General features: G+C 41.6%; 1 protein-coding gene across 9 annotated transcripts in view; it reads right to left on the bottom strand.

Annotated features, from left to right (window-relative positions):
- The window catches only part of AREL1 (apoptosis resistant E3 ubiquitin protein ligase 1), a 58,076-nt gene extending 36,151 nt beyond the window's left edge, over nucleotides 1-21,925 (bottom strand). For 3 of the 9 annotated variants that reach the window (XR_002724791.2, XM_023184021.2, XM_023183976.3), the window contains exons 1-2: nucleotides 21,744-21,925; nucleotides 1,416-1,703 (exon numbers count right to left, since the gene is read on the bottom strand). The gene's annotated coding sequence lies outside the window, so the exon portion shown is untranslated. Of the gene's footprint in view, nucleotides 1-135; nucleotides 229-1,415; nucleotides 1,704-5,891; nucleotides 5,993-6,776; nucleotides 6,869-21,743 lie in introns of those variants that run through there. The other 6 variants (XM_023184000.2, XM_023184028.2, XM_023183992.2 and 3 more) reach the window with 4 other exon arrangements.
- Nucleotides 21,926-21,952: the final 27 nt, after the last annotated feature.

The raw sequence follows: 21,952 nt of genomic DNA, 5'->3' as shown, positions 1-21,952 counted from the left end.
ACTATCATTCTCGTTTTATGGATTTTTTTTTTTTAAGCTGGGCTTAAAGTTGCTGAACATCTCACATTGGGATAAGTGACAGAGTTGAGATTCAAGCCTGGCTGGGAAAGCCTAGCAGGGCATGGCGGCTCATACCTGTAATCCCAGCACTTTGGGAAGCCAAGGCAGGAGGACCACTGGAGCTCAAGAGTTCGGAACCAGCCTGAGCAACATGGCAAAACCCCGTCTCTACAAAAAACACAAATAAAAAATTAGTCAGGATGTCATAGTGCACGCCTGTAGTCCCCGCTACTTGGGAGGCGGAGGCGGGAGGACTGCTTGAGCCCAGGAGGTCAAGGCTGCAGTGAGCCATGATTGTGCTACAGAACTCTAGCCTGGGAGACAGAGAAAGACCCAGTCTCCAAAAAAAAAAAAGCCTATGTCTAACTCTGAAGCTCCATGCTCTTAACCTCTACAGTGAATCATGAAAAAGAATAAAGTCGGCCGGGTGCGGTGGCTCAACCCTGTAATCCCAGCACTTTGGGAGGCCGAGATGGGCAGATCACGAAGTCAGGAGATCGAGACCATCCTGGCTAACACGGTGAAACCCCGTCTCTACTAAAAATACAAAAAACTAGCCGGGCGAGGTGGCGGGCGCCTGTAGTCCCAGCTACTCAGGAGGCTGAGGCAGGAGAATGGCGGGAACCCGGGAGGCGGAGCTTGCAGTGAGCTGAGATCCGGCCACTGCACTCCAGCCTGGGCGACAGAGCGAGACTCTATCTTAAAAAAAAAAAAAAAAAAGAATAAAGTCATAAGGATAGTGAAGTCTTTGGGGAAAAAAAGATTTACAAAAACAGGTAAAACAAAGTATGAGAAACACTATCCAATCTTACTGTGAGGAATCTCATAGCAAAGCTAAAATTAGAAAGATAAACTCTTATGGCTCTTTTTTTAATCTTTTGAAATATAAATAAAGCATGACAAAGAAAAGTGGAATGTAATGTCAATTCTCTAGTGCAGAAATATCACTTGCTTACGAAGGATCCTGGTCTAATTGCTTAATACTATAGCATTTTGGCTCACATTACCTACAAAAGGGGAAAAATACTTGAAAATATCTGTCTCAAGGGACTGTTAGAAAGTTGATTAACATACATATTCTAAAATCCTCTGCTTTTTCAGAGCATAAAGATTTTTAATTACAGTAGCAACTAAATTTTAGCCCCAACATTGAAAATCAGTTGTGAAAAAGTCATTTCCCAAAAATGGAGAACTGGTTTCTTCATATTTAAAAATGCTCTGCTGGGGACAAAGTCAATTCTCACTGCAACTGTATACTTCAACAGCTATCCCTTGCTGAAAAGGCTTAGGAACTGCTCACTGGATCCATGTTCTACATCCCAATAACTAAAGCTCAACTCAGTCTATTACCTTACCTTTAAACGAGGGCCCATGTTCTGAGAACCAAGTAGAGCACTCCTATTCACCAAAGCAGGTCACTTTTGGCCCCTTTCACCTTGTCTTCCAACTTCCACATGAAAGAAAAACGCCGCAAGGTCAACAGAAAGGGTCTATCCATCAGACTTTGTCACAGTAACCAGGTCAGTGTTTCTGGGATGAACTGGATGAATTCCAGGATACAGAAATACAGCCCAAGAATATATCATTCCTGGACTTCTCTCTAGTGCAGGGTGCAATCGGCTGCCAAAGGATGCCCCAGGATCCTGTCCAAAAAAGAAAATAGGGTTAGTTGGAACTGGTTTTTATTTGCAAAAAAGATTCCCCAGAAAAAAAAACAAAGAGAAGGTACAACAGGCAGTGGAAATCGAGACACTAAAAATAACCAAGAATTAGTAAACTCTGACCAAGCATTCTCAATTAAAACTCCACATAGTTTCCTTGAGGCCTCTGACTCCACAAGAAAAGTCAACTGGCAACCTCACTGTCTATAACTATTTCTTCAGCTGAGAAGTATCAGAGCTTCTTTCAGTTTAGTGTCCCCAAATACTTCCCTATCCTTATGACTTTATTCTTTTTCATGATTCAGCATAGAGGTTAAGAGCACTGAGCTTCAGAATTAGACACAGGCTTTTTTTTTTGGACAGGGTCTTTCTCTGTCACCCAGCTTAGAGTGCAGTGGTATGATTACAGCTCACTACAGCCTTGACCTTCTGGACTCAAGTGATCCTCCCGCCTCAGCCTCCCAAGTAGCTAGGACTACAGGCATGCACTACCACACCTGGCTAATTTTTTATTTGTATTTTTTGTAGAGACGGGGTTTTGCCATGTTGCTCAGGCTGGTCTCGAACTCCTGAACTCAAGAGATCCTCCTGCCTTGGCCTCCCAAAGTGCTGGGATTACAGGTGTGAGTCCATTCTTCAGTAGAAGCAAACTAGGCCACAGACATAAAGAGTAACCTTCAGCACAACCACATACCCAGTTTGAATATAATGGGGATGCAGCACAGGGTCTGGAGCAACCACAAAGACAGGTGAGATGAAAGCACAGACAGAACTAGGTTACGGAGGGCCTTATATGCCATGATAAGGAATTGAGACAATATTCAGCTGGAAAGGAGAAACCTCCAAAGAGCTTTAAAGCCCAATCTATCAGCCTATGCAGTCTGCTCCCTTTGTGCCCACATATGCATTTCCAAGACATGCTTAAATAAAGTTGATTTTATATTTAAAACAGTAAAACCTGCTACTACGAGTCAGGGGAAAAATCTGTGAACTTTCAAAATAAAATCACTAAATAAAGTGCAGTAAAGTCAGTTTATAACTCTCAAAGATATTCATGAACCAAAAATGTAGCAGAAAGGGGGTTTATGGCAATGCATACACAAACAGCCACCATAAGACAAATGAGAAGAGACTACTAATTAGTAAATGCAGAGACAGTCTTACCATATGGCAGGAACTGTTCTCAGTGCTTCATACATATAAACTCACAGATACAATTATCCCTATTTTAACACAGATACAATTATCCCTATTTTACAGATGAGGAAACTGGGACACAAAAAGGTTAAAGTCCTTTTCCAGGGAAACACACAGGGAGTAGTAGAGCCGAGTCAAACTCAGACAACCTGGACCCAGGATCCATGCTTTTAATGACTACCCTACTGCCTCTCTACTATGGGAAACCAAGGAAGAAAGCACAAAATGCTAAAAGAACAGAATGAGTGAAGACCAGCAAATGAAATTAAGTTGGCAAACTTTTATCATTAAAAATAAATAAGTATATGTATCTAGTTTAAAATACGGCAACATGGCCGGGCACGGTAGTTCATGCCTGTAATCCCAGCACTTTGGGAGGCCAAGGCAGGCGGATCACTTGAGCCCAGGAGTTCAAGACCAGCCTGGGCAACATAACAAAACCCTATCTCTACAAAAAATACAAAAATTAGCCAGGCATGGTGGCAGGCACCTGTGGTCCCAGCTACTTGCAGGCTGAGGTCGGGGTGGCTTGAGCCCAGGAGGCAGAGGTTGCAGTGAGCCGAGATTATGCCACTGCACTCCAGCCTGGGCAACAGAGCCAGACCCACTCTCTAAATAAATAAATAAATAAATAAAGCCAACAGACTTGCCAAGTACAAGAGCCAAAACCTGGGTCAACTGGAAACTGGAACCAGCTTAAAGGATCCACAAACAACAGGCTATATACATAAGCTGTAAGAGAGCCCTATGTAGAATACTACATGAGGAATTTTTAAATGACACTTTTAGGGAATAAACAACACAGGGAAATGCTCACAAACAAAATGTTAAATAAAAAAGCAGGCACAAAACTATTTATGTAGCACAAGCCCACATTTAGAAACATAACATTACATAAAGAAGACTGAAAGGAAAAATAGAAAAATATTAATAGTGATCATTTCTTGGTATATGGAATTATAAATAATTTTTATTTTCTACCTGTATTGTACCTTTCAGTGTTTTTCAAATTCTTAATGTTGCAAGGACATGTAAAAAGTTTCTATTTCTGGAGAACACATTTTTGGTGGGGACTGATTTTCCTTAAATAAGCGAGATAATGGGCAAGTTATCCTTTTTTCAAATAAGAAAATGGTATAAAGAAATTAAGATAACAGATTGTACTGAACTTTTGTGTTTTTTTTTTTTTTTTTTTTTTGAGATAGAGTCTCGTTCTGTTGCCCAGGCTGCAGTGCAGTGGCATGATCTTGGCTCACCACCTCACTACAACCTCCACCTCCTGGGTTCAAGCTATTCTCCTACCTCAGCCTCCCTATAGCTGGGACTACAGGTGCGCACTACTATGTAAGGCTAGTTTTTGTATTTTTGGTAGAGACAGGGTTTCACCATGTTGGCCAGGCTGGTCTTGAACTCCTGACCACAGGTGATTTGCCCGCCTCAGCTTCCCAAAGTGCTAGGATTACAGGCATGAGCCACCACACCTGGCCTGAACTTTCATTTCTATTCACTACGATCTTAGTAGGTTTCCAACCCTGTGATCAGCTATTTGATTATTAAATCAAATAACTCCTAGTTCTAATGTAAGCTTTACTGTCCCTACCATGAGCTACCATGCTCACCCCAATGCTTCAGTACCTCTACTGAGCTTCAAAATTCAACTCAAGCACTCCCCCTTCTCTGGTCCTGCTCCAAGGCCTCTCTGAGGACTCTGTCCACACCAGACAGAATCAACCACTTCCTCCTTTGTGGTACGTCTCTGCTGAAGATACTTCTGTAATAGCATTTATTAGTCTGTATTGAAATTATGTATTTATATAGCAGTCTCTCCTAATAGATTGCAGACTCCCCAAGGAACACTGACCAGGTCATATCATTGCCTCCCCATGGCTAGTATGGTGTTCAGCCCTGCTATTTCAGAGTCTGTACTTTCACAAGATCCCCAGGTGAGTCCTATGCATGCTGAAGTTTGAGAAACATGGTTTAGACTCTAGAGCAGTCAGTATGAGAAGGGGCTCAACATTCTGTATCTCTAACAGGTTCACAGGTGATGCTGATGCTGCTGGTCTCCTAGACCACGCTTTCACACATGCCCCTGTTGTCCTAGCTACTGCGAAGCTAAGGCAGAAGGATCTCCTAAGCCCAGAAGTTTGAGGCTGCCATGAGCTGTGATCACATCACACCACTGTACTCTAGCCTGGGTAAGAGAGACAGAGATCCTGTCACACACACACTCACACACACACACACACACACACACACACACACACACACACAGAGCGCCGTGAAAAACATGATATAAAAGTCCATTTCAAAATTTTGGTGCATACAGAGCTAGTGGCAGCACACAGAAGTTCTGATATCACCTACTGATGTCCACCAAATGACAAGACAAAAGATATTTGCTTTGTAAGCTGCAATCTCCAGCATTCTCCACAGAGAAGCACCAGCCATGAGTCCAGGGACATGAACTTAAAAAAACAAATCATCCAATTATCAAAAAGCGCATAGGTTAGGGTGGTCTAACTAAGGAGGTTCCAAGGATATATCAGACACTTTGGATTATTAGTTTACATTTACTATGGCTTAATTCCACTCTTAGTTTATACTCCCCAACCCTAAATCCCACCATAAAAGATTACCCTCCTTCATCAAGTTTATACTCTTGAGATATTTATACAGTTGTCTATTTCTGCTATTGTGGTTTAGACAAGTTATACGGTTTTCATTTATACTTTCTTCATCCGTCAGCCCCTCCGGTCTCTTAATCATTCCTGTGGGTCTTCTGTGAACTCTCTCCAGCTGGTCCCCAATAATCCAGTAATGAGGTGCCTCCAAACGACTGCAGCCTTCCAGGGACAGCCTCATTGGTCAGAACAGGATGAACTCACTCTCCTCAGTTCTATGACATACTACTCCTGAGTAGGCAATCCCCCAAATCACAGAAATCTAATGTGCCATCATATTAGACTGTACCCCATTCTATAACTCCCAGACGTGGACATCACGGCATGCTAGAATGTGCTAGAAGCCAGAGGATGAATGACACATGTTCCTACGGCATCTATTTCACTAGAGGATGAGTGCCTGGGGAGAAAAAAAAAAGTTCACGCTAAATCAAACTCATAGATAATAAAATAGAATGCAATATTTGCATGAATTTCTAAAGATAAAACATGGATATGTTGCATATATTAGTAGATATTCTGAACTTGAAGCAGAAAGGCTGCTTGGGGCTCTGCTCCCAGCACCAAGGAGTTAACATGTCCTTTACCACTAGAGGTAATTGAGCCAAAACCCTCACTCAACTTCTGATCTACTGTGCATTACCACTCATCCCATATACTCACATTTTAAATGATATTTTTCTGCTATGTTTCCCCATCCTAGATATCTATATCTATTTTGTCTTTGCCTAAAATCATTTGCTGCAGGAACACGTGTCATTTATAGTCTGGCTTCTAGAACATTCTTGCATGCCCTGATGCCCAAATCTGGGAGGCATGAAATGGGGTTACATCTAATTGACTCTATAATTCACAGACTACCAACATCTACAGGTTCCTCTGCATCGTTCATTCTTCATTCATTTCACATTTCTTGAGCATTTGCTATATGTTGGGCTGTGTGCTAAAAGCTAAAGTCACAAGGATAAATAAGACAGGGTGCTTTCTTAACCTCAATGAACTTGGTTCACCAAGGGAGAAGGACAATGCAATGTTGCAAGTGCCATAAAAGAGGAATAAGCAAAGTATGGAGGGCAGAGGAAGGAGAAGTAACTGTATATGCAAGTGGAAAAGCAGAGACAACAGAGCTGAATACTTAAGGATGAGTAAGCAGACTGGGCATGGTGGTTCATACCTGTAATCCCAGCACTTTGGAGGCTGAGGTGGGAGGATGGCTTGCGCCCAGGAGTTCCAGACCAATCTGGGTAACACAGTGAGATCACATCTCTAAAAAAAAAAAAAAAAAAAGCTGGGTGTAGTGGTATGTACCTATGGTCCCAGCTACTCAGGAGGCTGAGGTGGGAGGATCATTTGAGCCCAGGAGGCTGAGGCTGCAGTAAGCCCTGATTGCTCCACTACACTTCCGCCCAGGTGAAGAGCAAGACCCTGTCTCCAAAAAGAAAAGTGTTTAGAAAGACCACCTGGAGCCAAACTAGGATGACTACCATGTAGTGGTTAAGAGCATGAATCTTACTACTGAATGATCTTAGACAAGTTACAGCAGGTCCTCAAACAACATCAGTTTCATTCAACACTGTTTTCTTATAATTTTGAGGAGTAAAAAAATTGACTCCTGGCAGGCACCAATGTGTGGAGTTCACACATTCTCTGTGTGGGTTTTCTCTGGATACTTGGATTTCCTCCCACATCCCAAAGATGTGCACTTCAAAGTTAACTGGCATGTCTAAAGTGTCCCAGTCTAAGTGAGGGTGAGGGGTGTGTGTGTGTGTGTGTATGTGAGAGAGAGTGAGAGAGAATATGAGCAAGAGAGAGAGAGAGACAGAGCACAAGCGAGAGAGCCAGAGCCCTGTAACAGAATGGCGTCCCATCCAGCGTTGGTTCCCAACTTGTACCCTAAGCCCTGGCCACCCTCAACCGTGGACTGGAATAATTGGGTAAATGTTACGATTATCTAACCTGATTTTATCAATCTTTGTTATACATACTGCTCTCATTTATTTCAATATGTATATTATGTTCTGGTCTTTATTTAAAATAGTTTGGTGATATTTTTGTGACCAGAAATACGCCATAGGAACTTAATTCTTGTTTATATCAATTAGCCTATGGTAAAACTGGTTTCAATATACATCATTTTGTTTGAAGTAGATAGGTTCCAAGAACCTATCGACATCAAGTGAGGACTTGTTGTACTTAAACTTCTCTTCAGTTGCCTCATTTGTAAAATGGAGATGCACCGAGAAAAGGAAGGAATCCAGCTGCTCTTGGAGAACAAGACTTGGAGAATAAGGACAAGGAGAATTGGTTGAGACTGAAACTTTACACACAGGTGACATGGAGTGCCTTGGGGGACAAGGTTCTATGCACAGACCAGGCTGCTGGGTTGCCAGGTTATGAGGGTGGTTTGTGCCAGGCCACAACAGCCCAACCCACAGTAAGTGAGGAAGATGGCTTGAATCTACCTGAAGAACTCACTGGTTTTCCAGAGAGATTCCATGAGGAAATAACCATAGAAACAATCCAAAATAATGGATTTTCCAGTGTTCCCTCAAGGATGATGATAAGAATCAACCTTTATTGAGAACTTACTATGTGCCAGGCACTGAAGTGCTTCATCTATATTACCTCGTTTAACCCTCACATCAACCATATGAGGAAAGCATACTTTATCCATATTTTATAGATTAGGAAACAGAGGCACAGGAAGCTAAAATAACTTGCCTATAGCCACCCAGTTTATAACTGAAGGAGTCAAGCAATGGGATTCCAGAGCTTACACTCTTTCTTTACTCTTAACTGGGAATACTGATGTATCAAAAAGAACTTCCAGAAGGGGGGAAAAAAGATACTATTCTTGGGATAGGAAGAATTAAGCTCAGAAATATTTAATTTGAAATTTTAGCCGGGTGTGGTGGCTCACACCTGTAATTCCAGCACTTTGGGAGGCCAAGGAGGGCAGATCACGAGCTCAGGAAATCAAGACCATCCTAGCTAACACGGTGAAACCCCGTTCTCGACTAAAAATACAAAAAAATTAGCCAGGCGTGGTGGCGGGCACCTGTATTCCCAGCTACTAGGGAGGCTAAGGCAGGAGAATTGGTTGAAACCAGGAGGTGGAGGTTGCAGTGAGCCGAGATCACGCCACTGCACTCCAGCCTGGGCAACAGAGCAAGGGTCCCTCTCAGAAAAAAAAAAAAAAAGGAAGATGACTTCATTTTAGACTTTAAGCAACAAAAAACAAAAGATGTTTTTTAACCAAGAGAGAAAAAGGATCACACATTTTAAATGAAGAAACTCTGGGGACAATGTGAAAGGGGGACAGGCCCATTAATGAATACAAGATAAGGGGCTACTGGTTCAATGGAGTAGCTACACACTGGCCACAATACAGACAGGGTCCAACGTAGACCCTCATTAGTCACATTGGTTGAGGGTGGCCAGGGCCTAGGGTGCCAGCTGGGAACCAACCCTGGATGGGTTGCTCTCCTGCTTTATGCTCTCAGAAGCAACAGGATCAATGACCTGTGAGGTCAAATGGATAAAGGAGAGGAAGAAGCCAAGGACAAAGGCAAATTTTCTATTGTTGGGAGCCTGGATAAATGAAGGAGAATTAAGGAGGCAAAGCAAACATGAAAGAAAAGATGTATTAGTCCATGTTCATGCTGCTGATAAAGACATACCAGAGACAGGGTAATTTATAAAGAAAAAGAGGTTTAATGGACCCACAGTTCCATGTGGCTGAGGAGGCCTCACAATCACGGTGGAAGGTGAAAGGCATGTCTTACATGGTGGCAGGCAAGAGAGAATGAGAGCTAAGCGAAAAGAGAAACCCTTTATAAAATCATTAGATTTTGTGAGACTTATTCACTACCACAAGAACAGTATAGGGGAAACTGTCTCTGTGATTCAATTATCTCCCACTGGATCCCTCCCATAACACATGAGAATTATGGGATCTATAATTCAAGACGAGATTTGGATGGGGACACAGCCAAACCATATCATCCCACCCCGGCCCCTCCCAAATCTCATGTCCTCACATTTCAAAACCAATCATGCCTTCCCAACAGTCCTCCAAAGTCTTAACTCATTTCAGTATTAACTCAAAGTTCACAATCCAAAGTCTCATCTGAGACAAGGCAAGTCCCTTCCACCTATGACCCTGTAAAATCAAAATCAAGTTAGCTACTTTCTAGATACAATGGGACTACAGGCAATGGGTAAATATACTTGTTCCAAATGGGAGAAACTGGCCAAAACAAAGGGGCTAACAGGGCCCATGAAAGTCCAAAATCATGCAGGGCAGTCAAATCTCAAAGCTCCAAAATGATCTCCTTTGACTCCACATCTCACATCCAGGTCACGCTGATGCAAGAGGTGGTTCCCATGGTCTGGGGCAGCTCCACCCCTGTGGCTTTGCAGGGTACAGCCTCCTCCGCAGCTGCTTTCGCGGGCTAGCATTGAGTGTCTGAGGTTTTTCCAGGCACATGGTGCAAGCTGTCAGTGAATCTACCACTCTGGGGTCTGGAAGACAGTGGCCCTCTTCTTACAGCTCCACTAGACAGTGCCGCAGGGACTTTGTGTGGGAGCTTCAATCCCACATTTCCCTCCCACACTGCCCTAGCAGAGGTTCTCCATGAGGGCCCTGCCCAGTAGCTGACTTCTGCCCAAACATTCAGGAGTTTCCATACATCCTCTGAAATCCAGGTGGAGGTTTTCAAACCTCAATTCTTGACTTCTTTGCACCCACAGGCTCAGCATCACGTGTAAGCTGCCAAGGCTTAGGGCTTGCACCTTCTGAAGTGACAGCCCAAGCTGTATCTTGGCTCCTTTTAGCCACAGCTGGAGCAACTGGGGCACAGGGCACCAAGTCCCCTACACTGCACACAGCAGGGGAGACCTGGGCCCAGCCTTCGAAACCCTTTTTTCCTCCTGGGCCTCTAGGTCTGTGATGGGAGTGGCTGCTGTGAAAACCTCTGACATGCCCTGGTGACATTTTCCCCATTGTCTTGGTGATTTGGCTCCTCTTTACTTACGCAAATTTCAGTAGCCAGCTTGAATTTCTCCTCAAAAAATGGGTTTTTCTTTTCTATCGCCACTGTCAGGCTGCAAATTTTCCAAACCTTTATGCTCTGCTTCCCTTTTAAATGAAGTTCCAATTTCAGATCATTTCTCTCAAGTTCAAAGTTCCAGATTTCTAGGCAGGAACAAAATGCTTCCAGTCTCTTTGCTAAAGCATAATATGAGTGACCTTTGCTCCAGTCCCCAACAAGTTGCTCATCTCCATCTGAGACCACCTCAGCCTGGATTTCATTGTCCATAACATTATCACCATTTTGTTCAAAGTCACTCAACAATTCTCCAGGAAGTTTCAAACTTTCCCATATTTTCCTGTCTTCCTCTGAGCCCTCCAAACTGTTCTAACCTCTGCCTATTACCCAGTTCAAAAGTTGCTTCCACATTTTCAGGTATCTTTACAGCACCGCCTCACTTCCAGTACCAATTTACTGTATTAGTCCATTTTCACACTGCTGATAAAGACATACTAGAGACTGGGTAATTTATAAAGAAAAAAAGGTTGAATGGACTCATAGTTCCACATGGCTGGGAGGCCTCACAATCATGTCAGAAGGCAAAAGGCATGTCTTACATGGCAGCAGGCAAGAGAGGATGAGAGCCAAGCGAAAGGGGAAACTCCTTATAAGATCATCAGATATTGTGAGACTTATTCACTACCACGAGAACAGTATGGGGGAAACTACTCCATGATTCAATTATCTCCCACCAGGTCCCTCCCACAACAATGGGAATCATGTGAGCTAAAATTCAAGGTGAGATTTGGGTGGGGACACAGCTAAACCATATCAAAAGATAATGAGTAGAGAATTAAACATGTTAAGTTTGGAGTGTCTACAGGATATCCAGGTGAATATACTCAAAAGGTACATAGAAATAAGCACATGAAGCTAGAGAGATGCCAATATCCTGAAGACATGGAAAATGGCAAAGACCACCATAAAAAGCAGAGACCAACCAACCAACCAACAAACAAAAAACTAATCATAGAACCCTGAGGGGATCAACCTTGAAAAAAAAAAAAAAAAAGAGGAGCCAACAAATGAGAAGTAAAAAGAGGACAGGAGGAGAAAAATTGTAAAAGTAGTTTATCAGAGGCAAAAGAAAGTGATTATTTCTAGAAATTGGTCATAAACAATATCGGATCGAGTAAAGATTTCTGCCAAAGGGGGGACTCAAAATCAGCCCCCAAGTTTTCTTCCTGAATTATTTGGGACACTCATTTTCTGATCTAGTAACTTCCTCAATACATTTATGTCTTATTTCTATCTCATTAATAAGAGAATATTAAACTAAACTTGACCTGACACTGATAATTAGTAAACTCTTGGCAACTCAATTCAGTAATACTAATTATTATTTCAAAATCATTTTAATGCCTATAACAAATTCAGATCTAAACTAATCTGAATCCACTGTCAATCTCAGCAGTCCGCAACCTTTTTGGCACCAAGAACCAGTTTCGTGGCAGACAATTTTTGCACGGACAGCAGGTGAGAGGGTGATATCAGGATGAAATTGTTCCACCTCAGATCATCAGACATTACATTCTCATAAGGAGCACACAACCTAGATCCCTCACACCCACAGTTCACAATAAGGTTCATGCTCCTATGAGAATCTAATGCCGCTGCTGATCTGACAGGAGGTGGAGCTCAGGTGGTAACGCAAGTGATGGGGAGGCGCTGTAAATACAGATGAAGCTTTGCTTGCTCACCCGCCATCACCTCCTGCTGTGCAGTCCTGTTCCTAACAGGCAATGGACTGCTGAAGGTCTGTGGCCCAGGGATTAGGGACCCCCACCTATCCTGTATAAATCACTGGCCAAAAAATCTCCTAAGTTTTTAAAAATCAGTTTTACTGAGGTATAAATAAACATCAATTTGAAACGTACAATTACTTTTGACAACTGTGTAAGGTTATTATATAAAGCGCAGTCATGATACAAAACACTTCATCATCCCCAAAAGTTGCCTTAAGCTCCTTTGCAGTCAGTCCTCCTCCCACAAGCCCCTGCACAACCACTGATATGCTATCACTGTAGTTTTGCCTTTTACAGAATACATTATACATTTGCATCACATGCAAAATGCAGTCCTTCGTGTGTAGCATTTTTTCACTTAGCATAGGTTCTTAGATTCATATATGCTGTTACATGTTTCAGTAGTTCACTCCTTTTTCCTGCAGAGTAGCACTCCATTAAATGGACATACAGCAATTTGTTTATCTATTCACCAGATGAAGGATATTTGGGTTATATCCAGTTTGGTGGTATCGTGGATAAAGCTGCTATGAATATTAAGCTACAAATCTGTAGACACATGCTTTCATTTCTCTTGGGTAAACATCTAAGAATGGGACTGCTGAGTCATATGGTAAGTATATATTTAACTTACAAGAAACTGCCAAACTGTTTACCAAAGCGGCTGGACCACTTTGCATTTCCACCAGCAATGCACAAGAGGCGGGTTGCTCTACATCCACCAACACTTGGTACTGTCTTTTAATTTCACCCATTCTAACAGGTGTGAAGTGATATTTCATTGTGGTTTTAATTTGCATTTCCCTAAGAACTAACAATATTGAGTATTTTTTTCATGTGTTTATTGGTTATTTGTATTAGTTTCTTTGAAGTATCTATTCAAATCTTCTGTCTTTTTTAAAAATCGAGCTGTTTGTCTTCTTACTATTGAGTTGTAAGAGTTCTTCATACATTCTAAATGCGAACCCCGAATATCTGAGACAGGTCTCAGTTAATTTAGAAAGTTTATTTTGCCAAGGTTGAAGATGCGCACCTAAGACATGGCCTCATGAGGTCCTGACGACATGTGCCCAAGGTGGTCGGGGCACAGCTTGCTTTTATACATTTTAGGGAGACGTGAGACATCAATCAAGATGTTTATTGGCTCAGTCCAGAAAGGCAGAACAACTTGAAGTAGGGAGGGGGGCTTCCAGGTGAGAAAAATGATTACATTATTTTGAGTTTCTGATTAGCCCTTCCAAAGGAGGTAATCAGATATGCATCTATCTCGGTGAGCAGAGGGACAACTTTCAATAGAATGGGAGGCAGATTTGCCCTAAGCAGTTCCCAGCTTCACTTTTCCCTTTAGCTTAGTGATTCTGGGGCCCCAAGACTTATTTTCCTTTCACATAAATACAAGTCCTTTATTAGATAAACATTTTGCAAATATTTTCTGTGGTTTGCCTCTTCATTTTCTTAACAGAAAATACACTTTTTAAAGAGTAAAAGTTTCTAACTTTGATGAAAGCCAACATAAATTTTTTGTTCATAGTTTGTGGTTTTTGTGTTCTATTTTTTAAAACTCTGCCTAGCTCAAGGTCACAAAGATTTTCTCCTGGTTTTTTCTAGAGGTTTATCTAAAAGTTTCACAAGATAAAATTCTCTCGTCAAATTTTTTTAACAAGACTTTTTAAAACTCCTGCATTCCATTTATCTCATAGTTATTAAGTTTTATTCCCTTTGTTTCTTTCAAATTCAATGACACACATTACCATGCACTACTTAAGCTATAATCTATTTCCTTTTTTTTTTTTTTTTTGAGATGGAGTTTGGCTCTTATTGCCCAGGCTGAAATGCAATGGCACGATCTCGGCTCACTGCAACCTCCACCTCCCAGGTTCAAGCGATTCTCCTGCCTCAGCCTCCCCAGTAGTTGGGATTACAGGCATGCACCACCATGCCTGGCTAATTTTGTATTTTTAGTAGAGACGGGGTTTCTCTATGCCAGTCAGGCCGGTCTCGAACTCCCGACCTCAGGTGATCTGCCCACCTCAGTCTCCCTAAGTGCTGGGATTACAGGCATGAGCAACCACACCTGGCCCCAGTTATAGTCTATTTCTGAATTTGGAAAGATTTTAATATTTTAACAGATTTTTCCTCTCTTCAATCTAGTAAATGGAATGCTTAAATTTAGCCAAGGTTTTAGTCCCTCACTTCTCTTCAAATCCATGTAAGACCTCTGCATCCCTGATACTGGTTCTTAAAACAACAACTAAATTCCACAACCCAGAACATGCACCTTGAGGTTAAGCCAGGGGCAATAAACTAGTTACCCTTCTGACTTTAAAGAGAGTCTTTTATGAGATCATTCCCACCTTACTGAGTCACTCTAACCTGTGATGAGACTAGAAAAAGTTGTCCTATAAATCACTCACTGGTTAAATTAAAATTTTGACTTATAAAGGTTAAGCTAACCAAGATAAAAGTAATTCTGCATTTCTTAAATCAATTTGGATTCTCTCTATTGTACCATTCTCTCTAAAATAAGCCAGAGTTCTTCAGACCCCTATTTCTTTTTGTATAGTATATACAAAGGCATAGCTTAGATTCAGCTATTCCTGGAGTTGTTTGCCATTCATTCTCAGCACAGTTTAGAGAAAGCAGGAAAAAGGGATTCAAAGCTAATGTGAGTGTAACAGGGAAAACAAGAAGTGAGAATTTATCATTGCTCATTTTGTATCCTCATGGGGAGAAAAACAAGAGAGAAAACTGGCTCATCTATGTCACTGTCCCATTCTTAACCATAAATCTGGAAAATACTAGCTTCAGTTTCCTATTCCGTCCTATCCTGATGTGTTTTCTATATACAAAACCGACTCCTACTATGCCTGAGCCCCAGAGGACAGGCCCCCATGTTCCCATCTCATGGCAGCTTTTATGCTTAGGTGACCTTGGACCACAGAATCTTGGCTATAACAGGAAGATTTTAAAAGTAATTCTCTGAATCTGACAAGCTGTCTCCCTCAATAAGTCTAGGAAGCTATTATTCCATTAACTGTGCCTGAAGGGGCAGGCACACAGCCAGATCTGCAGCCCAGTCGGGTGGAACTGGAATGGTCACATGTATACTTAAAAGCTAACTCTGCCTCTACTACCATCCACTACTTTCAATTCTGTGCTTATTTTTAAGGAAAATAAATTATTTATATAATTGAAAGGAAAAACAATGTTGTTTAAATGAGCATTTTACAGTTAAGATTCCAAGAAGAAAAACTCAACTAGCCACAGAAATGGTACCCTAAGATAGCTTGATTTGAAGGAGAAACTCAACACTTACCTATTCAAAACAAAATTTCTGTTGACCTAATAATCAATTTTACCAAAGAAAGGTCTATTAATTTCTTCAAATGCATATTAATAAGCGACTACATGCCAAGCAATATGTTGGACCCTAAGGATTCCAGAATGAGTAAAATATCCTCAACCCCTTAGAAACGTAAAAGCTTAGTAAAGAAGACAGACAAGTAAATAATTACGTAGTTATACTTCCATGTAGTAAAATCTATGAGGTGAGCATGGAGTGTATGGATGGATACCTTAATCAAGATCAGCTCTTAGTGTCTCAGGAAAGTTCACATCACACTCCTGGAAGCAAAGTCAACTCTTTCATAGAGTTAACAATGCGTTGGGGGTCAAGGAATACAAAACACTACCTATGAAGTATTACTTATTCTCAGGGTCAATGACTCTGGTCAGAGGGGATTCTTGGACCACAAACATAGCATAGAAAAAGCACTCACTGGAAATATCAACTTATTTATCAAAATTACACACGATCTGATTGGGCACAGTGGCTCACACCTGTAATCCCAGCACTTTGGGAGGCCGAGGCGGGCAGATCACCTGAGGTCAGGATTTCAACACCAGCCTGGCCAACATGGTGAAATCCCATCTCTATTAAAAATACAAAATTTAGCCAGGCGTGGTAGCGGGCACCTGTAATCCCAGCTACTCGGGAGGCTGAGGCAGGAGAATCATTTGAACCCAGGAGGCAGAAGTGGCAGTGAGCCAAAATGGCACCACTGCTCTCCAGCCTGGGTGACAAGAGCAAAACTCCATTTCAAAAAAAAAAAAAAAAAAGAGGACAGGCGCAGCGGCTCACGCCTGTAATTCCAGCACTTTGGGAGGCTGAGGTAGGTGGATCACGAGGTCAGGAGATCGAGACCATCCTGGCCAACAAGGTGAAATCCCATCTCTACTAAAAATACAAAAAATTAGCCGGGTGTGGTGGCAGGTGCCTGTAGTCGCAGCTACTTGGGAGGCTGAGGCAGGAGAATTGTGTGAACCTGGGAGGCGGAGCTCGCAGCAAGCCGAGATCGCGCCACTGCACTCCAGCCTGGGCGACAGAGTGGGACTCCATCTCAAAAAAAAAAAGAAATGACACATGATCTAACTGGAATGTGGTATTCTGGATTCAGTTTGGGGACAGAAAAAGGAAATTAGTGGAGAAACTTGTGAAACCCAAATAAAGTCTGTAGTTTAGTACTAGTATTGTACCAATGTTAATTTCTTAAATGTGACAGTATGTGCCATGGTTATGTAAGAAGTTAACATTAGGAGAAGCTGGGTGAAAGGTATACAGGAATACTCTGTACTATCTTTGCAACTTTTTTATAAATTTAAAATTATTCCACAATTTAAAAAAATTTAATTACATATAGTGCTCCCCTTTACATTCTCACTCTCCCTTAGGATTCTAATCATGTCTCCCTAATCATTGCCCCAATTCAGGTAATGCTGGCCTAAAACTTTTTAAGTATCTTTTTTAACCCCTTTCTATGAACTGTTTGCACAGTTTCTTTACTGTGCAAACAGATTTCTTCTTTACCAAGACATGAAAAACTAGATCACACTTGGGAAGTTTTAACTGTTTTCTGTTCCTAATAAGTTTACCATATATACCGGGAGTACCTTGAATTTGAACTTCCCAAACTGGACAAGAGAGGGGTTAAAATAACATGCTCCGGGTCTCTGGATAAAAGCAAGGGGACATAACAGAAAATATGTTGTATATTAATAGATTATCTAATCTCTGGCCAAAAAGTACAATATACAGAAAATCAATTAACAGATGCTAACTATTAGCATCTCAACAGTAACAAGCTGCACGGAAATAAATGCCGTTGCTCTGAAAAACATGATGTAAATTGCTCAACTATTCAAGGTAACAAAAACTCATAAAATCATATGGAACCATTCAATGAGACTAAATGACAAAACATGTATCTACCATGACTACTTAGTTTCTAAAAGCTAAGTGAATACCCATCTTTATAAACCCTATCTTGTAGAACAGTTTTCAAAAGAGCCACCAGTAAAACATCATTATGGTGCTGTAACACCATATCAATGGCTCCGGCATGCGTGTGTGTACACACACATACACAAACTGCAATAAGGTTAAACAACCTCAAAAGTCTGAAAACTACTATATGAAAGAACACTAGTGAAGGCTAAGCATTCAGAACCCTTCAAAGAAAAAGAAACCAAATAAAAATAACTGAAATTTAAACTCAAGTTAGTTAATAGCTAAAGTCATTTAAAAGGTAAAATGGTAAGGCACAGTGGCTCATGCCTCTTGTCCCAGCTACTCAGGAAGCTGAGGTGGGAAGATGGCTTGAGGCCAGGAGTTCAAGATCAGCCTGGGCAACATAGCAAGACCTAATAAATAATAAATAAAAGGTAAAACGACACACTAGAGTCCATTAAGGTCATAAAATCTGATCTATTACATGGTACTAATATGTTGATAGTAGTAAATAAATATTACACAACAGTGCTCTGACCTGGACCACTTCCAGAAAGATGAACAGGTAGAGCAATTCGTCTAAAATATTTCAACTCCCACATCTCTATTCAGTCACCAATCACACTTTATCTGTTTACAAGTCTCTCTCTAACACAGGACTGTGGTGAGATTGCCCAGGACAGAATGGGCCCTCAATAAATGCTTTCTGAATGAATGAGCAAGCGGCAGTAATCTATCTCTGAGGTATTCTTACAAAACCAATTCAATATCAAGACCTCAGAAGCAGAACATGCTGTATGCCATGCTACCACATTTAAGGGCTGGCAAGTTAATTGAAAAATAATTAACAGCGACTAATGTTTGTTGGGAGAAAAAAAGTCCTATCATGTAAGTCAGAAAAAAAAATGTAAAATCTATAGCTTGAAAATGGACAAAAAAGTGAATCTACTTATAACTTTCTAACACTGAAATACAAGATGTTCTTTAAGGAGTCTTTCATTATCCAGAATAATTTTATAAAGAAATTTGATACCAACTTAAATTAGTAAGTTAGACCAATTAGTGAATGGAATGAAGTCCAAGCCCAATTATGTGTTCAAACTGTGTGTCCAATGCCTTGGGCAATTTTTTCTCTTCAAGACTGCAGAAAAATGCAAAACAACCCTCTTGACTGCTGAGAAGGACTAAAATCATTTCTTTTCCTCACAAGTATGTGCCCAAAAGCAATTACTTTCTGCTCCCATCCATCACAAATCAACACCACCTCCCGGTTTCCCATCCCCCACTTTCCATCCCCATCAAAGAATGCTGTAGAGTATCTGACCACTTTCATTTCAGGCTATAAGAACCTCAGATTGCAATAAAATTACAATGCAACAAAAACAAATTTTTCTTAGTATGTTCTTATCCCCCATGGTGTTCCTACACGAATTTAGCTCCCTGTTAGGTATTAACAATCAAGGAAATCAGAACACTCTCAATAGAGGTTACAATAGAAATTACAAATGGCCTTTTTTTAAGTTGTTATTGTTCATGGATTCCAAAATTCAAAGTACACATTACCAGAAGACTGTTTTTCTGTCAGTGCCTACATTTAAATGCAAATTACTATTTAATGATATGTAATTTTCCCTCAGAACCTATATATAATACTAATCAGTCAAATGTTTAAGAAGAATAACTGACCATGTTATTTTAGCTTTTAGACAATAAAAAGCTTATTGTCTAATCACCAAGAGATACATCAAAAAACTGGTTGCTATTAGCTCTACACATGAATGACAGCTTGACAGAGACAACCTGCTCTGGAAAGATTAGGAACTTGTAGTAACCACAAATGGGGTAAAGCAGAAGGCACGTACAGTATCTGTAGCTACTATTTCTACATCAAAAATTCAGAGCCCACAGATATGTAAACTATCAAGCTATCTAAATGAATGTGTGCCTGAAAGAGAAAGGCGAAGCAGAAAAACCAAGAGAAGAAATCACCATATGATTGAGCGTCCCAGGACCTGAAAACTTAATAAGGTTTTTGAAGTTTATGAACACATTCAAGTTCCAGTGCAACTATGTTAAAATAAAATGGGGCTGGTGCCAGGTGCGGTGGCTCATGCCTGTAATCTCAGCACTTTGGGAGGCCAAGGTGGGCGGATCACCTGAGGTCAGGAGTTTGAGACCAGCCTGACCAACATGGAGAAACCCTGTCTCTACTAAAAATACAAAATAAGACGGGTGTGTTGGCACACGTCTGTAATCCCAACTACTCGGGAGGCTGAGGCAGGAGAATCGCTTAAACCCGGAAGGTGGAGGGTGCAGTGAGCCGAGATCACGCCATTGCACTCTAGCCTGGGCAACAAGAGCGAAACTCCGTCTCAAAAAAAAAAAAAAAAAAAAACGTGGGGCTGGGCACCGTGGCTCACGTCTGTAATCCCAGCACTTTGGGAGGCCCAGGTGGGTGGATCACCAGAGGTCAGGAGTTTGAAACCAGCCTGGCCAACACGGTGAAACCCTATCTCTACTAAAAATACAAAAATTAGCAAGGTGTGGTGGCACACACATGCCTGCAGTCCCGGCTATTCGGGAGGCTGAGGCAGAAGAATTGCTTGAACCTGGGAGGTGGAGGTTGCTGTGAGCCAAGATTGCGCCACCGCACTCCAACCTGGGCAGCAGAGGGAGACTCCATCTCAAAAATAAAATAAAATTAAATTAAATTGGCATAAAATTCCAACCCTGCCACATATCCTCAAGTTGGAAGACACACAATGGTAACAACAGAAAACACTCTGGGTAGTCTGGTTTACACTCTTCTAGGGACCTCGCATGTTAACTATGAATAAATATAAGTCCTGAAAACATCCCAGTAAAAGAGTGCTATTATGATTATCTCCATTTTACAGATAAAGAAACTGAGATGCAGATAGATTAACTCATCCAATGTCATGGCAAGTTATGAGGCAGAGCAAGGATTTTAACCCCATCAGTCAGACTCCAAAGTTCGTATTAAACAATAAACCGTGTTTCATCATAAGGGTTATACAACGGTCACCTTATTTTAAAAAAACCTGATAACATTTTTCACTTCCAATTCTAGGACAGCATCATGCAATAAGAAAAGTATGACAGAGGTACCCATTCCATTCCCAGCTTGCTCAGTAGCTGGAGAATGGAAGACAAAGTGTGAAAAATAAATAAATAAATAAAGGTACAGACTTTGGAATCAAGAGACTCAGACCCCTGAACAAAGTCTGTGGCTGTTTCCCCATATGAAAAACGAGAGTATTTATGTCATTAAGATGGTCAAAGAAGGTAATATGAATAAAGTGCCAAGTACAGTATACAGGATGACAGTTTTAATCTAAAGTTCACAGACATCCAAAGGGTCCACGGATGGGCTTCAGAGTCCACCAATCTCATAAAAAGTGTTTACAAACTGTATGTGTGCCCATTTTTTAAAGAATTGTTCCTGGCTTTCCACAAACTTTCAAGAAATAAGTTACCTCCAAAAGGTTAAGAACCACTGGAATACATAGCAGGTACTCAAAGAAGAAAAGCTACTTTTCCCTCCTTGTTCTCACAAATTCTCCCTTTTTACTTAAGGATGACACACCAAGGTTTCACAATAAATGTCCATTGTTTCTCACCATTTTCCTGGCTTGGGTAAGCAGTAACATATGCAAGCTTATGCCCCAATTCTCTAGCGATAAGTCTAAGCCCTCAAACACTGCTTCATTTCTCTTTTCGCCGAGACGAGTACACGGTATATACTCGAGGAGTATCATCCACCTAGCTGCACAAAGCACCATATCGGCTAGGAAAACCAAGTAGGAACCACAGCCTCAGGGTTGGACCGTAGACACCGGATGCCCCAACGCCGCAGGGTGAGGAGAATGTGTTCCCCCAAACTACTGGGCAAACCAGGAGTCTGACCCCCCTACCCTTGTCCTCCCTCCCTCTCTCTGGAGCTCTGGTGAAGGCAGGTCTTCCGGGCTCTGCCTAGGGCTGCAGAGAAACGTTACCCGAGCCAGGGGTTGCAGCGCGACGAAGTTCCAGCTCTGCTCTCCTGGGAGGGGGCGGCAGCACTAAGCAGAAGACGGGCTCTCCCCCTCCCACCAAGAGACCTCAGAGTTGGTTACTACCCGGCCTGGTAACCGGCTCGGGGGTTTGCCGTTTCCCCAAGGAGCTTCCGCTTCCGGGCTATCCTTTGCCGGAAGCAGTATGTGAATGA

The sequence above is a fragment of the Piliocolobus tephrosceles genome, chromosome 6 (genome assembly GCF_002776525.5).
Source record: "Piliocolobus tephrosceles isolate RC106 chromosome 6, ASM277652v3, whole genome shotgun sequence".
NCBI lineage: Eukaryota > Metazoa > Chordata > Mammalia > Primates > Cercopithecidae > Piliocolobus > Piliocolobus tephrosceles.
Note: the sequence above shows the minus strand (reverse complement) of the source record. Positions and strands in the feature narration are given on the sequence as shown.